At 48.0% G+C, this 18,721-nt stretch overlaps 1 long non-coding RNA gene and 1 pseudogene across 2 annotated transcripts; one reads left to right on the forward strand and one right to left on the reverse strand.

Moving 5' to 3' along the window:
- The window catches only part of LOC109771371 (chaperone protein ClpB1-like), a 42,522-nt pseudogene that overhangs the window by 9,277 nt on the left and 14,524 nt on the right, over positions 1-18,721 (reverse strand).
- LOC109771364 (uncharacterized) lies at positions 752-3,425 on the forward strand. Of its 2 annotated transcripts, XR_002234776.4 has the most exons (3): positions 759-1,308; positions 1,870-2,005; positions 3,018-3,425. It is a non-coding gene; the product is annotated as an uncharacterized lncRNA (long non-coding RNA). The 2 variants fall into 2 exon arrangements; XR_005771996.3 differs by having other exon boundaries at positions 752-1,308; positions 1,870-3,425.

Consider the following 18,721-nt stretch of genomic DNA (forward strand, 5'->3'; position numbering starts at 1 on the left):
TACATGTGGCCTAGCAAGAAAAAAAGGAAAATAAAAAGGGAAACTCTCTCTCTCTCTCACCTCTGTCTCTCCCAACTCCGGCGAAACCCGATGCCCCGACCTTCACCGCTGAGGCCACGAGCTCCACACCAATCTCCGCGCTCCTCTCTCTCTCTCTCTCTCTCTCTCTCTCTCTCTCTCTCTCTCTCTCTCGCCCTTGTTCTCTCCCGTCTCTAGCCCTCTCCCGCAAGAATGGCCGAGAGCCCCAGGTTCCCGTCGTCAGCCGCGCACGCGTCCAGCGGCAACCCCAAGTGCCATGACCACGTCAGGAAGCTATGACGAGATGGCCTCGTCCTCTTATCCAATGAATTCAAGTAGTGAAGTACCGGATAGGCTGCCACGATGTCATCTTCCCAGCCTCCGGCGTTGGACCGCCGCCGTTGATTTGATGATGTTGAAGTGCCCTGCTCGATATATGTTGCTCCCCGAGGATCGCGAGGTGCCGCAGAAGACGTAGGCGTCCTCCACAGCAAGCCAGTGACCTAGGGCCTCTTCCCCGCGAGCTCTGAGCCCTGCCATGGCTGCCGCCGTCGCAGGATTGATCATCGCCATTGACTCCGGTGACAGATGGGCCTAAATCACCACTTCCCGATGCGTCAGAGCCTGGGCTATTGCCGGGTGCCCTCAGTCGGCCTCCCCGCCGCTTCATGGCGTGCCTCCGCCGAAGGATTTGGCCGCTGCCTGCAATCCTCGACCCAAAACCTTTGTTTTCCTTTTTTTAGAAACAAATACAGTAATATTTATCCATATATGGTTGGTTGCTGCCAACAAAATTATTTTCATCTATTCAGATTTGGCGCTCTCAATCTATTTTCTTTACCGCCTAAACTTCCCGCATCTCTCGAAACATTCTGAGTCATATAATTATAATCCCAGTTATTTTTTCCCACGACGCCATCTCCCACCTCCCCATTTTTCAACCTCCCAATCCAATCTGCGCCGGCTTCAAGCCAACCCCAGGCGCCGCCCAATCTCCCACCCCACAGGGCGGCAGCCTCACCCTAAAGCGCCGCCCTCTGCCGCTAGTTCCGCCCGACACCGACTCCCGCTCTCCTCCATCCGCAGCGTCGGTAGTTGGAGCCCCGCCGGCGTCCGGCGTCCTCACCAACACGAAGCCGTGCCCCCCTGACGTTGTCCTCACCGTCGCCAAGCCGCATCAACGGCAGTCTCATCTCTCACCCGAAGAACCACGGCAAGTTCCGTCGCTACACCGCCCGCAAGCAGCGCCCGCCTCCAGCCAGCATCTTCAGCCTCCGCCACGTCAAGCAGGTGATCCCTTATCCCATATCCCTTACAGTTTTACCATTAACATTAAATCAATCAAAGTGGCCTCCTTTGTTTATATACATCTCAAGTCTCTATCCTCTTCTACCTCCGTCTCCTTGCTTGTTTGGTGAATTATTTGCTTGCCTAGATATCAATTCTGACATATTTCCTCAAAAGTATGCTAGCAACTGTTTGGTCCAATCAAATTTTATATGGTGAAACTCAAAAGTAGTACAAGTCGTGTTAGATAAACAGGACAAAATAACCTCACTTTCCATTTACCCTGGAGCATAAAACATGATAGTGCTATGTCACTGTGAACACCATGGTAACTTCTTTTGTACTGACCACAACTGCAACTACCAGGATACAGGGGTTCTCATAATCAACTAACTAAAATTTGCCTTTATTAATCAACTGGGTAGTCTGATAACCCCTACTATATCTTTGTAGATAGATGAAACCTCTAACCTGTAAACAGCAATCTGAACCAGATCTCTTCTTTCTCTTGAGATAGGTACGTCCATCACTGATGAATCGTCGGGTTTGTGTTATTGTGTATAGCCTGCAGGGTTCTTGGAAATATGTGACCACTGTCTTGAGGTACTGATGTCAGCCTAATTTCAATCCATTGCTCCAAATATAGAACCCTTGGGTCCAAAATCAAATCTCACCCAAAGTGATGCAGAGCTACCTACTGGTGAGTACTAATACTTAACTATTGATGTGATTATGTGAACCAAATAAAAGTTCTGCCTTTTCAGCTGTAGCTGAGATTTTCGTTGACAAATCAAAGTTAAGTTGACAGATTAGCATATATTTGGCAGGCAAATGCAAAGGTCTGCAACGTGCTATGTATACACTACACGATAAATCATATGTTCTGTTTTTTTTACGAATGCAAAATTCTGAGTAACCGAGCCGTGCGTTTTTCACTCTGGTGTAAAAAGTATGCCATGTTAATTTGCACTAAACATAAAATTTTGTATAGGAACCATGACTTAGTTTCAAGAGGTAATCATAAAGTTTAATGTGTTCATTTCAATATTTGCCTCTATCACTGCAATTCTGTTCTCATCAACTAATGTAATGAATGCTACCTTTTTGTTATCTCTGATGTAGCAGTCATAGTTACATAATAGAACATTGCTTACAACAATTCATTTTGGTTTCTTTCCATAGTAACCGATATGCTGGCCAACCCATTTATAAAGCGGTATTGATAGGACAAGGTGATATATTAGTAGATTTAGCTCTCTGCATAGAAGGCGATCTATTTGTGCCAGAACCCTTTAATATGTATGCATTTTTCTTCTAGTCTCTGTTATGTTCCTATCAAATCTTGCATGGTTCAGTTGTTTATTAGATAGTGCAATGCAATGCATGACCTTGACATATGTTTCTATACACACGTTACAGATCATTAGCTTGTTGATGAACATATGATTTTAACATTGTCTTGGCAAAAATATTATGTTGAGGGTACCTCAGTGGCTTCGACGCTTGAACATCTCAGTGTAGGCTGCTGCAAGTGTACGACCAGATGAAGAAAATTTACAATGCCCTCCAGAGATTGATGATTTATTACCAAAAAAGCCTCCTAAATCTACTAGCCAAATTAAAATAATTTGTATGCTCAAACATTTTTTCAAACACATATGTAATGTGATGTATGGTCGAGTTATAAGCCATTGTGATATTCTTGGATGCAGGGGCGAGTGGAGAGGTGTTACAAGTTATAGAGAAATTCTGAGTTAAAACTTCATCAGAATTATGCGGGGGAAATAATTTGTGGAGACTGATGGAAGTTGTATTCCAAATGGATGGTCGACTGCCATTTAATTTTTCTCTGTTATCTTCCTTTTTCAGGGTAGCTGCAAATTTAGAAAAGGAGTACATAGAAGGAGCCAGGAGCAAGTACATAAGAATTATTATTTAAATGAACAATATTTTGAATTATGTATTAGATTTTAGCTTCATAGGAAAACTTTGTTCTAGTTTAGAGGATCTTTTCATAATTATTTGTATCTTTCATATGAATGTCCGATTTGATTCAATTATGAACTCAAGGTGTTTGTTCCTACTAAGGATGCTAAGGATGCACTCAAGGTGTTTGTTCCACTGCCTGTTTTTACTAAGGATGCTAATTGTGCAAATGGTATTCTTGTGAATGCAATTGGTGATATGGGCGGGTGCCTTTTTATATAATGATATTTGTTGCTTATGATCGTAATGGTTGATATGGGAGATGCCTTTATATCATGATATTTGTTGATCATTCTGCACATGCATCTGTGGTGTGATAAAGTAACTGAATTTGAAATGATGAACTGCACATTCTAAATAAATCAAATAATATTTAAAGTAAAATATTCAATGCTGACAAAGAAGCTTATGTATATTTATAGACGAATATGACGTCTCTACACAACGTGTGTAAGAATGGGCCCATGATGAATGAAGGTCTTTAGGTGAGAGACGTGATAGAGCGCATCTAGCATAACGTCTCTACATACGTAGAGACGATTTTGAACGTCTCAATATAGGATGCCATGTAGACACGCTTAGCCAGCGTGTCTACATGTTTTGAGACGGTCCGTGAGAAGACGCTCTAAAGACGCTTTACTAAATCGACTCTATGGTTGCCTAGAGATGAAATAACACGTCTCTAGCTATGAAATTGCACATCTACACGTAGATTTTCTTGTAGTGAACATAGCCTGGATGTTAGTTAAACAAGCAAACTAGAAGGTCAGAAGGAATGAAAGTGCAAAAATTTAGCTTGGTTTTAAGAGGGCAAAACTAACCGTCATCATCTGACGGTTGTAATCATCGTTTGCCTTCACTCGTTGCAAGTACTCCCGCACCTCGAGATTCCTATGCTCGACAAAGGCCTTATATGCCTACAAAATTTAGCTTGTTTCTAAGTGAGCAATGCTGAAAATAAACTGAGAGAGTTAGAGAGAAAGAAGATAAAGGGGGAGTACTTACAACATGCTGGCGGGCTAAGGGAGGTTGCGAACGCCCTGTTCTCTCTAACGGGCTCGGGTTGGTAGCCCGAAGCCGTGTGTACGAGACCGAAGGAGTGATCAAGCCATCGAAACACGGATACCGGCCATGGGACTTCCCCTAGATGGCCACCACCACTGTGTCGTCGATCTGAGACTGGATGACGTCAGGAACATCCGGATGCAACCTCTGAAACTGCTGAGTGTAAGACTCCAGGTGCTCCTCGGTCTTGCCGTAGTACTGGCTCTCGCCGTCCTTGCGATCACTCTGCTCGTGGGCCAGCTTCCACGACTCAATGTCTGAGAGCGGCCTCTTCAACTTGTCCTCCTGCAACGTCAAACAGAAGTTAGCCATACATAATAACATGACGGTAAAGAAGAACAAAAATGCATCATGCATATATATATATATACCTTCATGGCCTTGAAGCCCCAGTGGTTCCTGTTTCCTTGGCCGTGTGTCCCGTATTTTCCACGGTTAGCCCGGGCCTTGCTGCTCTTGGCAGCAAACTCTGCATCGTCTCCGACCCACCTATCCACCAAACTCTCCCATCCTTCATCCTTTCCATAGCACCAAATAACATATGCAAATTTTGGAAGCATGACATGTGAGCACGAAACATATAATTGACTGCTTGAAACAATGAAAAGTCAGTAATAGTTACCTTCATGAACTACTCCCTGCTCAAGGTAAGTCGTTGCCTCTGCGCTTGAGTTTTGGTCATCTTTTGATGAAGGTAGGTGTGGTAGTACTGCGAGACAACAACCCAGCACACCTCGTACTGCAACTGACGAGCTTTCTTCTTTGCAGCCGCAAGCAAGACCATGTCGGCTCTGGCCTTGTGCTCGTCAAGAACTCTATAGAGTTGTTGCAATCATGCATAAAACCAGAAGCAAACAAGGCATGAGTTGAGTGATTCAATGATAAACTATGAACGAAACTAAAGACAAGTGATTCAGAAGAGAACTTACCCAAAATTTGGTGATCACGGCCTTAGTGGCCGTCCCGTACTCCGCATGGCTGTAAGGCTCGTAGTGGGCCCAGCTCGTGGCCAAAACCCGCAGCTCCGGGTCCCTGTCTGGCCGCGGGCAGAATAGGCCTGACCAAAACTCCTTCAACATGACAGTGATAAGGCTGTTCGGTTTACGGTCCTTTCCGTGAAGGATCCAGTTCCTGCAAAAGAATCAAAGGATTGACATGTGTACAATAAGAAAATGTTGTCATGTGTTGAAAATATGATTGAGAGGCACTTACTCTGTCCCCGCAGGTTCAATGGGCCACTTGTGCGCCTCGATAGAAGGTGGTGTAGGTACTCCGACAGTACCACGCAGCCACCCCTTCAGAGCACCTAGCGGCAAGTCACCCCGCAACTCGGGGTCAACCTCCCCTCCACCACCCTCCTCGCCCTCCTCCTCCTCACCCTCGTCGGCCTCCTCCTCCTCGCCCTCCTCCTCCTCACCCTCGTCGGCCTCCTCCTCCTCGCCCTCCTCCTCCTCGCCATCAGGAACATACTCCTCCTCCTTAGACTCAGAAGGTGCCTCAGTATAGGAGGGCATCAAAGAAGACCCTCCTATTTCAGACACGGCCCGGAGTTTTTTTGCCCCGGGTGCCTCTCCCCCACCTCCTCCTCCTCTAGGGGCTCTCCCCCACCTCCTCCTCTAGGGTCTCCTCCCCCGATCCCTCGATCGCCCTGTGAGGTGTCATCATCGCGTAGTCGGGGGGGGGGGGGAACCTTGTGGGCTCATCCACTCCGAGTAAGTGATTTGAATTTGTTGAGGAAACTGGCGCCGCTGGACTTGCCCATGATTAGCAAACCTGCATTAACAAGAGAATAAACAATTAGTAAGGATATCAAATAAACAAGCATACGAAAAAGAACATTAATAACAGAAGAGCACATTAAGCATATAGAAAAGAACATTAATAACAGAAGAACACATTAAGCATACTATTGTAATCTACCTCAATCATCATTAAAAGAACTTACATTTTCTAGAACCCATATGAATCATCACTATTGTAATCTATTTGTGGACCGGTCTCATCATCACTATCACGCATATCTTCTTCGTTGTCTAACGGAGGTGGAGGCTCTTCCTCATCGTCAGTATCTTCATTTAACTTTTCAAGCATAATTATGTCTCTTTGATTCACAACTGCTTCACCATCAATCCGTACGTCATCGTCGTTTGGGTCTAGGTCAACATAACCCAAGTCATCATCCTCCTTGTTTCGGACCACGTCATCATGTTCCTCTTGAAAGAACACTCCCTCGTATGTCATGGGGTTTATGTTGTAGTAATCATCATCATTCGGGTCCGGTAGCTTACCATGTGGCGACACCTTGAACACAACTTCCCAACCCTTTAGGTACTCTTTCTGGCATGGGTAAGGCAGATAATATACTTGTGTGGCCTGGGTAGCGGCGATAAAGAGATCAGCTCTGGCATAGACGGTTGATGGTTTAACTTCAAGTAAACCAACAGAAGGCGTATGTCTCAGAACCTTTTTGGGGTCGAACCATCGGCATTTGAACACAGTGAGACTTAGGGGTTCGTGGCCACGTTTGAATGTAAGCTCGTATATTTTTCCTACCCTTCCGTAGTAATCTACTTTATTATCTCCTTCAGTGAAGACTCCGGTATTTATAGTTTTGGGATCAGGCCGACTGTTCTGGTGCTCCTCTGTATGGAAGCGATACCCATTCACATCATACTTTTCGCATGTCATGACGGCAGGGTCAAAACCCATGGAAACCCATCTCAATTCTTCATCCATTGATTCGTTTGGATCATTTCCCTACAAGTTTAATTGAAATTATAGGGTGCATGAGTTTAATTGGAATTGTAGGGTGAAATAGGTAATAGGGAAGTGTGAAAATTTACTTTCTCCATGAACCACGCAACGAAATTTTTCCTTCCATTAGCACCCTTTCGGAGAAGAGCAAGTGCCTTCGCTTCAGTAGGAGGCAGCATTCCCGTCCACTCTTCATCAACGAATCGACTACAATAAGAAAAGCGGTATAAGAACTAGGCAAAGTGAACATAACGAATTGACTAAAAGAATGGTGCAAAGGTATTACCTCATCCAGTCATCCTCAACGTCCTTGATGTTGTGCAAGATATAGAACATGACATCCTCCCACTCATCTTGTGGCATGATATAAGGTGTCGAGCATCCAGCCCTGCCACCTTGCCCGATGAATAGAGGCAGCTTGGGTTTATACTTGGGTTCTTCTGTATTGTATCGAGACACCTTATTGTGCAGCGTGGGAACATGGTCCGGATAGTATGCTGTCCTGAGGTCTGCCACCTCCTCTAGGATAACTGCCTCAGCTATGGAAGCTTCAATCTTAGCTTTGTTTCCACATTTCTGTCTCAGATGCTTGTTCTGTCTCAGGGCCGTACTGCCAACGATTCTGCACAGGCCCCCCAACAATAACTCGTTCGTGAGGTGCAAAATGAGATGTGTCATCAGAGTAAAGAAGCCTGGCGGGAAGATCTTCTCTAGCTTGCATATCAACTCCGGCGCCTTCTTATGCATTTCTTTTATCATCTCAGGACATACTTCTTGAGCACAAAGCATGCGGAAGAAATGGCTTAACTCCGCAAGCACACGCCAGACACACTCGGGAACATAGCCCCGAACCATCGCCGGCATAATCCGCTCAATCCATACATGATAGTCATGACTCTGAGCCCGATCACTTTGCCCGTTGAAAGATTGACCCCCTTACTTATATTCGACGCATAACCATCAGTGAACTTCACGACGTGTTTCAGCCACTTGAATGCCTCCATCTTATGATCCTTTTTAAGTACGAAGTCAGCATCTGGCTTGAACCAAGATTTTCGACTGCCTGTGGGAGGCTGCATGTGTAGACGTGGTCTATCACAAATATTCTGTTGATCGACTCTAGCATTAAAATTATCCTTTGTCTTATCAGGAATGTTGAGGATCGTGCGAAAAAGGGACTTTGCGACTTTTTTTTGGTGTGCATCACGTCGATGTTGTATGGAAGTTTGAGGTCCTTAAAATAGGGAAGCTGCGTGAAGGGGGTAATGTGAGTCCAGTTGTGCGTCTCACCATATCCTTCAAAACTTTTTTCCCTTTACCTTTTCCTTTGCCCTCGCCCTCGCCCTCGTCTTCGCCTCCGGCTTTGCCTTTGCCTTTGCCTTTCCCTTCGCTGGCAGGCTTAAGAGCTTTCAGTTGAGCAAGCACATCTGCACTAGAAAACGTTGGAATCTCGTTTACTTCATGGACAACTTTGCCTTTTGTGAAGTTCTTCTTGTCTTCCCTATCAGGATGGTCTGGAGGGAGGAACTGTTAATGCAGGTCAAAGGCAACATACTTGCCACCCTTCTTCAGCCAAATGAAAATCAAGGCCTGCATGCACACTGGGCAAGGCATCTTCCCACTTGTACACTATCCGCAGAATAGGGCATAGCCGGGAAAGTCATGCATGCAATACTGTAGCCAAACTTTCATCAAGAAATTTTTCTGCAGATGCCGGCCGTATGTCAACCTCGGGAAGTACCAAGAATGGTGCAAATCATCCACCAACGGCTGCATAAACACACTCAAATTCTTCCCCGGATATTCAGGCCCCGGAATTAAGCGACAGGAACATGGTCTTGCGTTGCATTATGGCGTCGGGAGGGAGATTGAGCGGAATAATAAATACGGGCCAGCAGCTGTATGGATTAGATGACATACCATATGGATTGAACCCATCACCTGATATAGCAATTCTTACATTCCCAGCCTCGGCTGCTTCCTCCTTGTATTCTATATCGAATGACTTCCATGCTTCACCTTCTGATGGATGTACAATTTTATTTGGATTGTACCTTTTCCCTTCCTTGTGCCACTTCATCATTTTGGCAGACTCCTCGGTGATGAAAAGGCGTTGCAATCTTTTTAAAAAATCAAGATACCGAAGAACCTTCCCAGGGATTTTTAGCTGCTGCTTCTGACCTTGCTCATCGACCACCTAAATATACCGAGAGGAACCGCACTTCCTACAGTAGTTGTCATTCGCATACTCATGCCTAAGCAAAAGGAAATTCTTTGGACAAACATGTATTTTATCATAATCCATGGAGAGCGCCTTCATGATTTTTTTGTAGCGTACATGGTTTTCGGCAGTTCATGGCCCGCAGGCAGGCTGTTAGCCCATACTCCCAGGAATTCTTCAAAGCAACCTCGGCTACAGCCGTACTCATCCTTGACTGCCATCAGTTGCGAGATGGCATCCAACACAGAGAGCTTGGCACCCTCATAAAGGGGTTTCTTTGACGAGGCCAAGATATCCAAGAAGGCCTTTGCGGTTTCCTCCGGCTCCTCCGGTTCATTCGCTGAATGTGACGGAGGTGTCGGCTGTGCAGCAAAGACATCATCTAGCATGTCTCTAACCCCATCGTCCTCATAACCAGTGACGCGTTGTCGTATCACCTCCTCTCTACCACGGTCCCACTAGGCAAAGTTTATCGGCATATTAAAGTTGGGCATAAATCCATGCGTGCGAAGGTGCTTAGTCATCTCACTCTTATCTCTGCGCATACGTCTCTTATATTTGGCACATGGGCATTCTGGCACAATACTCATTGGACTACGGAATATCTCTTTCAAAAACACATCAGTTTTCTCGACCCACTCTGTTGTTACTTGATTCCGACGGAAAAACCCACTATACATCCACTGATTATCTGCCATCTCTGCTTTATTGGAAGCCACACAACAAAATTAAGGATTCATTTAAATTACTCACATCAATATTTTATTTTTTACAGGGTTGACGAGAAACGACATTTAATCCACCTACATCTCTAATAGGTAAAGATGGGTCCTAATCCCACCCAAGAATGTGTAGATTGAGTATGTTGTCCATGCTCTACCCCATTCCGAGACAAAATTTCGGCAGCACCTCCCCGCTGTTCTCCAAATACACGTCTCGGCAAAATGCCGGGAGAATGTGCATCCAGAGAACAACGGGGAGGCGCCGCCGAAATCCTGTCTCGGAACGGGGTAGAGCATGAACAACGTACCCAATCTACACATCCTCGGGCTGTCCGTGGAAAACGCTGGACAATCCGAAAGAGCTGCAGTGATAAATATGCAATTGAATGCATATTTATCGATGCAACCCTTTCGGACGGGAGACGCCTAGGTTACGCGACTTGATGTGAAAATTTAATCTACTGACATGGAAAAAAAGTGAACGAGGTCATAGAATTGTTGCTCACCCTCCGATTTAGTTGATGTAGTCGATCAAAGGAGAGGGATGATCGTGGACCAACACCTCCAACATCGACGATCACTCCACGAAGAGGAACACTAAAAATCCTGTTAATTACACCGAGTGAAAAAAATTTAGGTCATCACCTCACATTAAGCATTGACACTTTAAACTATAAAGAAAAATCATATTTTGTCAAGTGTCAAATTTGGAAGCACTTATCATATCCCAATTTAGGTCATCACCTCACATTAAGCATTGACACATCAATTTTTTAGCAAGATCATCATGATGAAATAACCACTTATCATATCCCAAATTTGAAGCACATCTCACATAGCTACTTAACAACATCACAAACTGAAAATAAAATCTTCGTTAACAATTTTATAAAATAAGTGACTCAAGTTGCTTTTTTAACTATGATAATTCATTTTGCCGAGATTCATCCATCTAGCAACCTAACCGTAGCAAAATAATTCATTTTGCCGAGATTCATCCATCCATCTAAGACACATACAAGATTCATCCATCTAGCAACCTAACAACATCCAACATCTATCCATGCATCCATTCATACATCCAACAGTAGCTAAATAATGCAAAAAATGAAAAAAAACAAAGGAGTGTTAGCTCACCGGGAAGAGGGGCGTCGCGGTGGTGGAGTTGAAGGCAGGGGCCGGCGGTGGAGGGGACGGGAGGGCCGGGGCGGGGCTGGGCCGGCCGGAGAAGCCCGACCAACACAGCAGGGGCGCAGGCCGGCGAGAGCCGCGGCCAGCCGTGGTCGGGACCGTCGCCGGCGCCGCGCAGGGTCGAGGAGGAGGTGGGGTGGTCGGGGCGGCGGCGGGGTATGAAGGAGGCCGGGACGGCGGTGCGGCCGGCGGGGAGGTCGGGGTGCACGGGGTTGGAGAGGGAAGGGGCGGGGTCGAGGCGGCACGGGGTTGGAGAGGCAGGGGCGGGGCTGGGCCGGGGTGGAGGCGAGGCGGCGCGGGGTTCTGCGGCGGCGGCGGCGGGGCTGGGCCGGGTTGGATGCGGCGGTGGCGTCGCGGGTGTGGAGGAGGCGGCGGCGTGGGTGGGTGGAGGCGCGCGGCGGCGGCGACCCGGGTTGGGAGGCGCGGGGGTGGGGGAAATGAGTGGAGGAGAGGGGCGCCGCGAGGGGATAAGGTAATCTATGCCGTCGGCATAGCCGTCGGCATAGTTTAAGATGACGGCTATGCCGTCGGCATAGATATCATCCCTTTTTTTTGCAGCAGCATAGGTAGCATCTTTTTTTTGCAGCAGCATAGATAGCATTTTTTTGCAGCAGCACAAGATGCCACGTGGCAAACTATGCCGATGGAAAACGGACAATTACTCTGAAACTTTCGGTGCCCGGGCACCGGTCCGGTTTCAAGGCACTGAAGGTTTCAGAGTAATCGTCCATTTTCCATGATGGATGCCAGTGTTTTTTATTTGCAGTCTGCATCCGTGAGGGGGGCCACACCCCGGAAACGCGTGCCGCCTCTTCAGACATGCCACCACACCACCCCGCATGTATGAGGGCCCGGTGCGATGCTCCGGTGGCATTGCTACCCCCAGGGGCCCCGTCCCGCCTAACGCTGGGGCGGTTGACCACGAGATCTAGCCCTTTGACTTTCCACGGATGGGCTTTGACCAGTGGACCTCTCCACTCGGTTGTGTTAGGTCAGGCCATAGGAACACCTGGGAGCAACATCCGGGCCAAACCCACAGCAACATCCCCTCTGTATAGACCTGACGCGTCCGTTTCCCCCCTCCAGGTGCCGCCGGCGGCGGCGGCCGTGAGGGGGGCCACACCCGAGAGACGCGTGGCACCTCTTCAGACATGCCACCACACCACCCCGCATGTATGAGGGCCCGGTGCGACGCTCTAGTGGCATTGCTACCCTCCCCCAGGGTCTCCGTCCCGCCTAACGCTGGGGCGGTTGACCACGAGATCTAGCCCTTTGACTTTCCACGGACGGGCTTTGACCAGTGGACCTCTCCACCCGGTTGTGTTAGGTCAGCCAATAGGGATACCTGTGTAACACCCCGGATGTAACTTGCCTTATTTGTAACTCCAATTCTTGCCATTTTCGGCTATGTGTTATGATATTCCCTCCGTGGTTGGGTTTTTGTCTTTCGTTTTTGCATTTTGTTCATGTCATGCATTTCATACCATGTCATAATGTGCATCTCATTTGCATACGTGTTCATCTCATGCATCCGAGCATTTTCCCCGTTGTCCGTTTCGCAATCCGACGCTCCCACATGCACCCGATCCACCCCTCTTGTCTCTTTTCATGAGCGGGAGAAAAACGTTCTCGGAATGGGACGAGATTTTTCAAGTGGCCTTGATACATCACCGGTAGACCGCCTGTCAAATTTCGTTTCATTTGGAGGTCGTTTGATGCCTCAACGGTTAACCGGGTAACCGCAAAACCTCTTTGGTGTTGCAGACCAACACCCCTCCAAACAGCCCAATAACCCATCTAAACCCCCTCCATGCTCTTCGTCGTTGGATCACGATCGTGTGGGCGAAAACTGCTCCTCATTTGGACACTCCTAACTCCCTCTACCTATAAATATGCCTCTCCCTGAAATTCTCGCAGTCCAAACCCTAGCCACCGCTCCCCTCGCGCCGCCGGACACGTCCACCACCGCCTCCGCACCACTCCTGCGCCGCCATGTGGCACCGCGCCTCCCACCGCCGCCGCGGCCCGCCCGAGCTCGGGTTGGGCCCCCGAGCCCGTTCGCCGCCGCCCAAGCGCCCGCATCGCCACCGCGCCGCCCGTGCGCTCCTCCGCCGCCCCGCTCGCCGCCGACCGCGCCTCCCCGCGCGCCGCTGCCCCGCTCTTCTCGCGCCGCCGCCTGGAGCTCTCGCCGGCGCCGCCCCACCGCGCCATCCTCCACCGCCGGCCTCGCCTTCGCCTCCGCGCCCATCGTCGACTCCGGCCAGATCCGGTCGAGGAGAGACCGGATCCGGCGACTCCAAGCTCCGGCCGCCCTCTTCCCCATCCCCGGAGACGTCTCCGGTGACTTTCCGGCAACCTCGGTTTCCGTGCCACGAACCCTAGATCCGAGGGTATAGAATTTCACCGTCCCGAAATCTGTAACTTGATGTGCACTTGTTCATCATGCCATATCTTCATGCATATAACTCCGTTTTACGTATATGATATGTCAAAATGTTTGTCCCGTGATGCTCTTCATGTTGGTATCATTTACATGCTTGTTACTGTCCATATTGATGCCATTATCATCGTTGCAAGAGTGCTATATGATGTTAACTGCTGGTTCTTAACAGAACTTGATGATTTGTCATTTTTGTTGCATTTTGTGTGTGCATCCTATGAGCATGATGTCTACATGTTTTAAGAGCTCCATCATGCCATCTTTACAGAGGTGGAATCCATGTATTTTTTTGAATCTTGTAGTGAGTTCATCAAGCTCGTGAAGTAGGGTACTTGTTGTTACCGTTTTGTTAGGCTGATTCTGTCATATCATGTCGCTATGTTTGTTTGATGCTATCATCACATACATGCATAAAATGGGGATGCTTCTTAAGGATGTTTTTTAGATATTGTTATTCTCTATCCATTCATGCCTCTGGTTGAAATTATGGAGTAATCTAGCTTGTCGTTATCATGTTCTACTTTTGCTAAATATTATTCCTGGCAGATTGTTAACATGAGATTCAACTTTGCCATGAGTGTTGCTAGTGATGCATGCACCCTATGGACTTGTTTTTGCCATTATTAGCTTCTTGAACACGTCTACTTCATGTTGGTTACCTTGTTATGCCACGAAATGCTTTGTGGTGAGTGATTTGAGCTTGCAAAGTTGCTATCATGAATCTGTTTCTGCCATGCTCTGTTTTTCTTCTAAGTCTGAAACTGTTCATATAACTTGCCATGTTTGCATGGGTGCCACATCATTTTCCATGCACATTTGGTTAAAGCTCAGTAATGGAGTTTTGTTCTATGTCCTTAGTACTAGCATTCCATGTCTTTGTTTGCCATGATATGTTCCTATAGCATGTTGTTTGCTATCTCTAAACATTGCTACCTGCTGCTGTTTTGCCATGTTTAGTATTTTCTTCAAGTCTGTGAATCTGTTATCATTTGCACTTTTGCCATGCTGTTTCGAGCTTGTTCTAGTGAGAACTAGTAGGAGCTCAGTGCTCATGATTTGTAGAGCTTTGTGGGTACTTCGCTTCCATGTGCTTTCTTGCTATGTTGGAGTGCTGTAGCATAGTTTCATGATGCTTTCGAAGTGCTATGATGCTGTTAATTGCAGTTTTGCATCATTCTTGTGTTGCTTGTCATTTGCAAACCGTGCATCCGTTTCCGGGGATCCTTATATTGATTTCGACCGAAATCACCTCATCTTTCCAGCGGCATACTTGGTTTGCCAAGTTGATGCCTTGATCATTCTTTCCGTTCCAGAGCACGCATATGCATTGCATATCATATCTTGCATATCATGCTATGTATTGCATCATGTTGCTTGTGCATTGCACCGTGATTGATTGTTGTTCCGTTGCTTGTGTTCTTGCTTTGGGTAGAGCCAGGAGACGAGTACATGAACGAGGAACCTGTTGAGTACGCTAACGAGGATCAAGCTTTCGACAACTCTAAGAACATTGCAGACAAGATGACCATACCCTCGATATCACTTCTATCTTTGCTTGCTAGTTGTTCGCTCTATCACTATGTTTGCGCTACCTACCACCTGTTTATCATGCCTCCCATATTGCCATGTCAAGCCTCTAACCAACCTTTCCTAGCAAACCGTTGTTTGGCTAAGTTACCGCTTTTGCTCAGCCCTTCCTATAGCGTTGCTAGTTGCAGGTGAAGTTGAAGTTGGTTCCATGTCGAAACATGGATATGTTGGGATATCACAATATCTTCTATTTAATTTAATGCATCTATATACTTGGTAAAGGGTGGAAGGCTCGGCCTTTTGCTTGGTGTTTTGTTCCACTCTTGCCGCCCTAGTTTCCGTCATACCGGTGTTATGTTCCTTGATTTTGCGTTCCTTACGCGGTTAGGGATTTATGGGACCCCCTTGACAGTTTGCTTTGAATAAAACTCCTCCAGCAAGGCCCAACCTTGGTTTTACATTTGCCTACCTAAGCCTTTTCCCTTGGGTTTTCCGAGCCCGAGGGTCATCTTTATTTTAACCCCCTGGGCCAGTGCTCCTCTGAGTGTTGGTCCGAACTGGGCAGCCTGCGGGGCCACCTCGGGGAAACTTGAGGTCTGGTTTTACTCGTAGCTTGTCCCATCCGGTGTGCCCTGAGAACGAGATATGTGCAGCTCCTATCGGGATTTGTCGGCACAGTCGGGTGGTCTTGTTTTACCATTGTCGAAATGTCTTGTAACCGGGATTCTGAGACTGATTGGGTCTTCCCGGGAGAAGGAATATCCTTCGTTGACCGTGAGAGCTTGTGATGGGCTAAGTTGGGACACCCCTGCAGGGTATAAACTTTCGAAAGCCGTGCCCGCAGTTATGTGGCAGATGGGAATTTGTTAATGTACGGTTGTAGGAACTTGAAACTTGACTTAATTAAATTACATCAACCGCGTGTGTAGCCGTGATGGTCTCTTTTCGGTGGAGTCCGGGAAGTGAACACAGTTTGAGTTATGCATGAACGTAAGTAGTTTCAGGATCACTTCTAGCTTCTCGACCGTTGCGTTGTTTCTCTTCTCGCTCTTATTTGCGTATGTTAGCCACCATATTTGCTTAGTGCTTGCTGCAGCTCTACCTCATCACCCCTTTCCTACCCATAAGCTTAAACAGTCTTGATCTCGCGGGTGTGAGATTGCTGAGTCCTCGTGACTCACAGATTCTACCAAAACAGTTGCAGGTGCCGTTGATACCAGTGCAGGTGACGCAACCGAGCTCAAGTGGGAGTTCGACGAGGACCTTGGTCATTACTATGTTTCGTTTCCTGATGATCAGTAGTGGAGCCCAGTTAGGACGATCGGGGACCTAGCATTTGGGGTTATCTTCTTTTCATTTGGATTTGACCGTAGTTGGTCTATGTGTGTATTTGGAATGATGTATGAATTTATGTATGTATTGTGTGAAGTGGCGATTGTAAGCCAACTCTCTTTATCCCATTCTTGTTCATTACATGGGATTATGTGAAGATGACCCTTCTTGCGACAAAACCTACAATGTGGTTATGCCTCTAAGTCGTGCCTCGACACATGAGAGATATAGCCGCATCGTGGGCGTTACAACCTGGCAGCAACATCCGGGCCAAACCCACAGCAACATCCCCTCCATGTAGACCCGACGCGTCCGTTTCCCCCCTGTAGGTGCCGGCGATGGTGCCGTCCGTGAGGGGGGCCACACCCCAGAGACGCGTGCCGCCTCTTCAGACATGCCACCACACCACCCCGCATGTATGAGGGCCCGGTGCGACGCTCCGGTGGCATTGCTACCCCCCAGGGCCCTCGTCCCGCCTAACGCTAGGGCGGTTGACCATGAGATCAAGCCCTTTGACTTTCCACGGACGGGCTTTGACAAGTGGACCTCTCCACCTGGTTGTCTTAGGTCAGTCCATAAGAACACCTGGGACCAACATCCGGGCCCAACCCGCAGCTACATCCCTTCCGTGTAGACCCGACGCGTCCGTTTCCCCCCTCCAAGTGCCGGCGGCGGCGCCGTTCGTGAGGGGGGCCACACCCCGGAGACGCGTGCCGCCTCTTCACACATGCCACCACACCACCCCGCATGTATGAGGGCCCTGTGCGACGCTCCGGTGGCATTGCTACCCCCACGGCCCCCGTCTCGCCTAATGTTGGGGCGGTTCACCACGAGATCTAGCCCTTTGACTTTCCACGGACGGGCTTTGACTAGTGGACCTCTCCACCCAGTTATGTTAGGTCAGCCCATAGGGACACCTGGGAGCAACATCCGGGCCAAACCCACAGCTACATCCCCTCCGTGTAGACCCGACGCGTCCGTTTCCCCCCTCCAGGTGCCGGCGGCGGCGCCGTCCAAGAGGGGGCCACACCCTGGAGACGCGTGCCGCCTCTTCACACATCCAACCACATGTTGGAAATATGCCCTAGAGGCAATAATAAATAGGTTATTATTATATTTCCTTGTTCATGATAATCGTTTATTATCCATGCTAAAATTGTATTGATAGGAAACTCAGATGCATGTGTGGATACATAGACAACACCATGTCCCTAGTAAGCCTCTAGGAGACTAGCTCGTTGATCAATAGATGGTTACGGTTTCCTAACCATGGACATTGGATGTCGTTGATAACGGGATCACATCATTAGGAGAATGATGTGATGGACAAGACCCAATCCTAAGCCTAGCACAAGATCGTGTAGTTCGTTTGCTCAGAGCTTTTCTAATGTCAAGTATCATTTCCTTAGACCATGAGATTGTGCAACTCCCGGATACCGTAGGAATGCTTTGGGTGTGCCAAACGTCACAACGTAACTGGGTGGCTATAAAGGTGCACTACGGGTATCTCCGAAAGTGTCTGTTGGGTTGGCACGAATCGAGACTGGGATTTGTCACTCCGTGTAAACGGAGAGGTATCTCTGGGCCCACTCGGTAGGACATCATCATAATGTGCACAGTGTGACCAAGGAGTTGATCACGGGATGATGTGAGTTACGGAACGAGTAAAGAGACTTGCCGGTAACGAGATTGAACAAGGTATCGGGATACCGACGATCGAATCTCGGGCAAGTAACATACCGATGGACAAAGGGAATTGAATACGGGATTGATTGAATCCCCGACATCGTGGTTCATCCGATGAGATCATCGTGGAACATGTGGGAGCCAACATGGGTATCCAGATCCCGCTATTGGTTATTGACCGGAGAACGTCTCGGTCATGTCTGCATGGTTCCCGAACCCGTAGGGTCTACACGCTTAAGGTTCGATGACGCTAGGGTTATAAGGAAAGTATGTACGTGGTTACCGAATGTTGTTCAGAGTCCCGGATGAGATCCCGGACGTCACGAGGAGTTCTGGAATGGTCCGGAGGTAAAGATTTATATATGGGAAGTCCTGTTTTGGTCACCGGAAAAGTTTCGGGTGAAATTGGTAATGTACCGGGACCACCGGGAGGGTCCCGGGGGTCCACCAAGTGGGGCCACCAGCCCCAGAAGGCTGCGTGGGCCAAGT

Source organism: Aegilops tauschii, chromosome 3 (genome assembly GCF_002575655.3).
Source record: "Aegilops tauschii subsp. strangulata cultivar AL8/78 chromosome 3, Aet v6.0, whole genome shotgun sequence".
In the NCBI taxonomy this organism is placed as follows: domain Eukaryota; kingdom Viridiplantae; phylum Streptophyta; class Magnoliopsida; order Poales; family Poaceae; genus Aegilops; species Aegilops tauschii.